General features: G+C 49.8%; 1 protein-coding gene across 1 annotated transcript in view; it reads left to right on the plus strand.

The window, feature by feature from the left end:
* Nucleotides 1–3,209: 3,209 nt before the first annotated feature.
* The window catches only part of LOC116969818 (exocyst complex component 3-like protein 4), a gene marked incomplete at its 3' end in the record, with an annotated part of 11,638 nt that continues 7,372 nt past the window's right edge, over nucleotides 3,210–7,475 (plus strand). The window contains exon 1 of the mRNA XM_033016598.1: nucleotides 3,210–3,300. The remainder of the gene's footprint in view (nucleotides 3,301–7,475) is intronic.

Below are 7,475 nucleotides of genomic sequence, written 5' to 3' on the forward strand. Positions count from 1 at the left end.
AGTCCATTACAAATCCCACCCACATAAACTAGACATCACTTTGCTCATCCTTGCCAATTCTCTCTCTCGCCTCCAACCTATGGAAACAAGCTGGAGCCTAAAAACCCCAACCCCATGCTCAAGAATAAGTTTGTAAATTCATAAGTGATAGGAGCAGAATTAGGCCATTCGGCCCATCGAGTCCACTCCGCCATTCAACCAGGGCTGGTCTATCTCTCCCTCCTATCCCCATTCTCCCCGTAAACCCCTGACACACACACACTTACTAATCAAGAATCTATCAATTTCCTTTTGTACCTTAAAAATATCCAGTGATGGGGAAAATGTTTACACTTTAATGAAGCCAATTAAACCCGGGTTTCATCCTGACCTCAGCTACTGTCTGTGAGGAGTTTGCACGTTCTCCCCGTGACCTGTGTGGGTTTTCTCCGGGTGCTCCGGTTTCCTCCCACATCCCAAAGACGTGCAGGTGTGTAGGTTAACTGGGACCCTCAGTAATGTTGCCCCCTGGCGTGTCGGTGAAGGGGGAACGATTTAATAGGAATCTGAGGGGTAACCTTTTCACACAGAGGGTGGTGGGTGTATGGAACGAGCTGCCGGGGGAGGTAGTTGAGGCTGGGACTGTCCCGAGGTTTAAGAAACAGTTAGACAGGGCTTGCCCCCTCCTATATTAAAAGTCTTCTCACCCACCACCCCACCTCCAGGTCCCTCAGATCGGCCGACTTGGGGCTGCTGAATATCCCGCGGTCTAGACATAAGCTCAGGGGCGATTGACCACGCCTTTGCGGTTGCAGCCCCTAGACTGTGGAACAACAGCATCCCCCTTGCCATCAGAACGAACAGCCCCCTCCATCGACTCCTTTAAGTCACGACTAAAAACTCATCTCTACTCCCAAGCCTTTCCTGACGTAAACTGAGCGAGGGTTATATGTATGTAGCGATGTCAGGACATTCATATGAAGAAAGACTGGATAGACTCGGCTTGTACTCGCTAGAATTTAGAAGATTGAGGGGGGATCTTATAGAAACGTACAAAATTCTTAAGGGGTTGGACAGGCTAGATGCAGGAAGATTGTTCCCGATGTTGGGGAAGTCCAGAACAAGGGGTCACACAGTTTAAGGATAAGGGGAAGTCTTTTACGACCGAGATGAGAAAAACATTTTTCACACAGAGAGTGGTGAATCTGTGGAATTCTCTGCCACAGAAGGTAGTTGAGGCCACAGTTCATTGGCTATATTTAAGAGGGAGTTAGATGTTTTTCTCATCTCGGTCCTAAAAGACTTCCCCCTTATCCTTAATGTGTGTGACCCCTTGTCCTGGACTTCCCCAACATCGGGAACAATCTTCCTGCATCTAGCCTGTCCAACCCCTTAAGAATTTTGTGGCTAAAGGGATCAGGGGGTATGGAGAGAAGGCAGGGATGGGATACTGAGTTGGATGATCAGGGGGTATGGAGAGAAGGCAGGTACGGGATACTGAGTTGGATGATCAGGGGGTATGGAGAGAAGGCAGGTACGGGATACTGAGTTGGATGATCAGGGGGTATGGAGAGAAGGCAGGGATGGGATACTGAGTTGGATGATCAGGGGGTATGGAGAGAAGGCAGGTACGGGATACTGAGTTGGATGATCAGGGGGTATGGAGAGAAGGCAGGTACGGGATACTGAGTTGGATGATCAGCCATGATCATATTGAATGGCGGTGCAGGTTCGAAGGGCCGAATGGCCTCTACTCCTGCACCTATTGTCTATGTTTCTATGTATTGTTTAAACTATTCTTATAACAAATTTAAAGAACTTTGGCCAACGAGAGTTGTGTTTTAATTGTGCTAGGTAAATAAATGTGACTTGATTTGATGGATGGGACAGGTTTGGAGGAATATGAGCCAAACATCGGCAGGTGGGACTGGTGTAGCTGGGACATGTTGGCCGGTGTGGACATGTTGGCCGGTGTGGACATGTTGGCCCGAAGACAAATTCTTTCTCTCCCTTCACTTTTCACCCTCCGAGCCACTTCCCTGCTGCTTTGCACGGTTGTCAGTGACAACTCGTTTGCAGCCTTTACGTTTGTAGATGTGAATTCTAGTGCGTAAACAGAGGCAGTTTCACCAGGCAGATAAAGGGATTTGCATTTGTATTGGGACGTCCGTGAGATGAGCACGTCGCCCAGCAAGTCGCGGCCCATCCTTCAAGTGTTGCATTGTTGCCCTGCAGGAAATGCGATGCACAGCAAGGACTAATGCCCCATTGATCACCCCGGCCCCATTCAGTCGTGGGAACAAGGAACCGCAGGCGCCGCTTTACAAAAAGGGAAAAGCACAAAGTACTGGAGTAACACAGCGGGTAAGGGTTGAGTTACTCCAGTACTAACTCCGGAGTTACTCCAGTACTAACTCAGCCGGTCAGCATCTCTGGGGAACAAGGGTAGTTCATAAATGATAGGAGCAGAATTAGGCCATTCGGCCCATCATGGCTGATCTATCTCTCCCTCCTAACCTGTTTGTGTGAATATTGGTGTGTGTGTGTGTGTGTGTGTGTGTGTGTGTGTGTGTGTGTGTGTGTGTGTGTGTGTGTGTGTGTGTGTGTGTGTGTGTGTGTGCATGCATGTCTGTGTTGTGTGTTGTGTGTGTGTGCATGTCTGTGTTGCATGTCTGTGCTGTGTGCATGCATGTCTGTGTTGTGTGTGTGTGTGCATGCATGTCTGTGTTGCATGTCTGTGCTGTGTGCATGCATGTCTGTGTTGTGTGTGTGTGCATGCATGTGTGCGTTGTGTGTGTGTGCATGCATGTCTGTGTTGTGTGTGTGTGTGCATGCATGTCTGTGTTGCATGCCTGTGTGCTGTGTGCATGCATGTCTGTGTTGTGTGTGTGTGTGCATGCATGTCTGTGTTGCATGTCTGTGTGTGTGTGCATGCATGTCTGTGTTGTGTGTGTGTTTGTGTGTGTGTGTGTGTGCATGCATGTCTGTGTTGTGTGTGTGTGTGTGTGTGTGTGTGCATGCATGCCTGCGTTGTACGTGTGCATAAATGACAGATGTTGAATGATTAACGTTTAATGACTGTGACATATGCGTGTTTGCACCTGTGATTGCTTGAGGTGAATGTACACGGGCACGTATGTGTGTGTGTATGTTTAGCCCACAACAGGTGACCCTGGGGCCAGCCTTTGTGCCAATGACCCCAGTGGACTGTCGTCATGTGGGCTGCAGTTTCCAGTCAGGACTCGAGGACGGTGAAGGTGAGGAAATCTTGGAGGTCAAATTCCAACGGAAATTTCTCTCCTACTTCCTGAAAAAGCGAAGGTGAGATCTCTCTCCGACTAAGGCCTCGGTCTCAAGGTGAAACCGCACAGAATGGCCGAATGCCGCCGCCTTTATGTCTGCGGAACTGTCAGGTAACCCGTCGAAACAGAATGAATGTAGTTAGTATCAACATAGCAGGAGCGGCATGTAGGCTCAGCGGTAGAGTTGTTGCCTCTCTGCTCCAGAGAGTCAGTGGATATTTTTAAGGCAGAGATAGATAGATAGATTCTTGATTAGTGCGGGTGTCAGGGGTTACGGGGAGAAGGCAGGAGAATGGGGTTAGGAGGGAGAGATAGATCAGCCATGATTGAATGGCGGAGTAGACTTGATGGGCCGAATGGCCTAATTCTGCGCCGATCACTCACGAATGCTTATTATGATCCCCAGTTCGATCCCGACTTCGGGTGCTGTCTGTATGGAGTTTGCATGTTCTCTGCGTGGGTGTTCTCCGGGTGCTCCGGTTTCCTCCCGCACTCCAAAGACGTGCGGGTTCGTAGGTTTAAATTGGCCCTCTGTAAACGTGGTTGTCTAGGGTAGAACTAGTGTAAATAGGTGATGGCTGGCTGGCACGGACCTGATGGGCCGAAGGGCTTGTTTCTGCGCTGTAAGCTAAACTGAAGGAGGTTATTTAGACAAATCTGATCTGCGCTGAGCTATAAAGTGAGAATTCTCCTTGCAATCTGTGCTCCCCAATATCCCCTTCAACCCACCCCCCCCGCTCCCCTCCAAATCCTCTCATTCATCCATGCACAGAGATACTTCCGATCCCCAAATCTGGGAAAAGTCGAGAACTTCAGACAACAGCGGAGGCCAGGATCGAACCTGGAATCAAGAACAATGTATGAAAGATATGCAGAAATGTATTTGTTGTTCTTTATCCTTATTCTTACAGAAACTTACAAAATTCTTAAGGGGTTGGACAGGCTAGAGGCAGGAAGATTGTTCCCGATGTTGGGGAAGTCCAGAACAAGGGGCCACACAGTTTAAGGATAAGGGGGAAATCTTTTAGGACCGAGATGAGAAAAACATTTTTTTTCACACACACAGAGAGTGGTGAATCTGTGGAATTCTCTGCCACAGAAGGTAGTTGAGGCCACACAGTTCATTGGCTATATTTAAGAGGGAGTTAGATGTGGCCCTTGTGGCTAAAGGGATCAGGGGGTATGGAGAGAAGGCAGGTACAGGGTACTGAGTTGGATGATCAGCCATGATCGTATCGAATGGCGGTGCAGGCTAGAAGGGCCGAATGGCCTCTACTCCTGCACCTATTGTCTATGGATCTATCCCTCGACATCATTGTCTATATCTCTTGTTTTCCTTATCCCTGACCAGTCTGAAGAAGGGTCTCCACCCCCATTCTATCCCCCCTGAGATGTTGCCTGTCCCCCGCTGAGTTACTCCAGCACTTTGCGCTTGTCTCCGGTTTAAAGCAGCATCTGCAGTTCCTTCCTGGCTGCACAGCCGGGTAGAAACTGTCCCTGAATCTGGAAGGTACACAAAATTGCTGGGGAAACTCAGCGGGTGCAGCAGCATCTATGGAGCGAAGGAAATAGGCGACGTTTCGGGCCGAAACCCTTCTTCAGACCGTGAATCTGGAGGTGTGCGTTTTCACCTGAGGCAGGTGACAGCAGATTACCTGTGCAAAGGTGTTCTTGTCGCCAGCCCTCTAGAGAGTCACCTTGCTGGGAAATCACGTGTTCTACAACAAACGCAGAACCTGTTTACGTAACCTGACCATGAAGTGTCGGGAAATCCCCAAACTTTCACCAGGAGAGGCGGGGGTGGGGAGGGGTGGGGGGGTGAGGGGAGGGGGGAGTGGGGAGAGGAAGGGGGGGGAGTGGGGAGAGGAGGGTGGGGCGGGGGGGGGAGAGTGGGGGGAAAGACAAATTTGAAACACACAGAGCAGTGATCTTACCTCCCTGGTCAATTCGTCCCTTCCCACCCGAACCACCCCCTCTCCGGGCACTTTCCCTTGCAACCGCAGGAAACATAGAAACATAGAAAATAGGTGCAGGAGTAGAGGCCATTCGGCCCTTCGAGCCTGCACCGTTTGCCATTCAATATGATCATGGCTGATCATCCAACTCAGTATCCCATCCCTGCCTTCTCTCCATACCCCCTGATCCCTTTAGCCACAAGGGCCACATCTAACTCCCTCTTAAATATAGCCAATGAACTGTGTGGCCTCAACTACCTTCTGTGGCAGAGAATTCCACAGATTCACCACTCTCTGTGTGTGTGTGTGTGAAAAATGTTTTTCTCATCTCGGTCCTGAAAGATTTCCCCTTTAACCTTAAACTGTGACCCGGAGAAAACCCACGCAGGTCACGGGGAGAACGTGCAAACTCCGTACAGACAGCACCCGTGGTCGGGATCGATCACGGGACTCTGGCGCTGTGAGGCAGCAGCTCTACCCGCTGCGCCACCGTGCCAACATTCACTCCCACACGTAAAGACGTGCGGGTTTGTAGGTTAATTGTCCTCTGTAAATTGTCCCTGGTGTGTAGGATAGCGGGGATCGCTGGTCAGTGCGGACTCGATGGGCCGAAGAGCCTGTTTCCACTCTGTACCTCCAAGAACTAAATCTAAACGCAGTTGGCACTTGCAGGAGGTTGTAGATACAGGGAGAAAAACAGATGGGGGTTTTGGCTGCAGTGTCTCACATTCCCAGCTCCTTGTCAGTTGTATAGAGGCCAAGATGTAAATACCAGCATGATCATATCTTAAGCAACATCAGACGTGGGACAAGCTTCATGCTGGACGCCTTACAAAAAAAATGTGTTCAAATTCCAAATATCTACAATCTAATATGTGTAGAGATTCAGTGGCTTGGATTAAGCAGTGGGTTTCGGCCCAAAACCTGAAGGAAATAGGCAACGTTTCGGGCTGAAACCCTGTAGGAAATAGGCAACGTTTCGGGCCGAAACCCGGAAGGGTTTCGGCCCGAAACGTTGCCTATTTCCTTCGCTCCATAGATGCTGCTGCACCCGCTGAGTTTCTCCAGCTTTTTTTTGTGTACCTTCGATTTCCCAGCATCTGCAGTTCCTTCTGAAACCTGTGTGATGTTCTAGCACACAGCGAAATTTTTTTTTTCTTACAAACATGCCCCCTATTGCAAAGACGGGTGGGTTTGTAGGTTAATTAGCCCCTGTAGAATTGTCTCTAGTGTGTGTGTGTGTGTGTAGCATGGAACTAGTATATGGGTGATCAATGCTGCCTGACCCGCTGAGTTACTCCAGCATTTTTGTGTACCAATGGTTTGGATTAAGCAGTGGGTTTCGGCCCAAAACGTTGCCTATTTCCTTCGCTCCATAGATGCTGCTGCACCCGCTGAGTTACTCCAGCTTTTTTTGTGTACCAGTGGTTTGGATTGTTGTTGGTTTCGGAGATACAGCGAGAAAACAGGCCCTTCACCTGGCAGCAACAGTCCAGTCAGGACTCGAGGGCGGTGAAGGTGAGGAGATCTTGGAGGTCAAATTCCCTCCGGAGATTTCTCTCCTACTTCCTGAAAAAGCCAAAGTGAGATCTCTCTCCGACTAAGGCTCGGTCTCAAGGTGATATCGCACAGAATGGCCGAATGCTACCACCTTTATGTCTGCGGAACTTCCAGGTAACCAGTTGAAACAGAATTAATGTAGTTAGTATCAACATAGCAGGAGAGGCATGTAGGCTCAGCGGTAGAGTTGTTCCCTCTCTGCTCCAGAGAGTCAGTGGATATATTTAAGGCAGAGATAGATAGATTCTCGATTAGTGCGGGTGTCAGGGGTTGCGGGGAGAATGGGGCTAGGGGGGAGAGAAACATCAACCGTGATTGAATGGCCTTGATGGGCCGAATGGCCCAATTCTGCTCCTCTCACTCACGAATGCTTATTATGATCCCCGAGTTCGATCCCGACCAAGGGTGCTGTCCGTACGGATCGATCCCGGGTCCCTGGCGCCGTGAGGCAGCAACTCTACCCGCCACCAGTTGGATTCTGATCTCCGGTGCTGTCTGTGTGGAGTTTGCACGTGTGTGTTTCCTCCAGGTGCTCCGGTTTCCTCCCACATCACAAAGACGTGCAGGTTGGTGGGTTAATAGACGGTGGTAAATTTCCCCTAGTGCGTGTGCGTGTGGTGACATCTCGTGAGCTGTGTACATTAGACACTTGCCTGTACATACAAGATCAGCAGTGTCT

The sequence above is a fragment of the Amblyraja radiata genome, unplaced genomic scaffold (genome assembly GCF_010909765.2).
Source record: "Amblyraja radiata isolate CabotCenter1 unplaced genomic scaffold, sAmbRad1.1.pri scaffold_1272_ctg1, whole genome shotgun sequence".
Lineage (NCBI taxonomy): Eukaryota > Metazoa > Chordata > Chondrichthyes > Rajiformes > Rajidae > Amblyraja > Amblyraja radiata.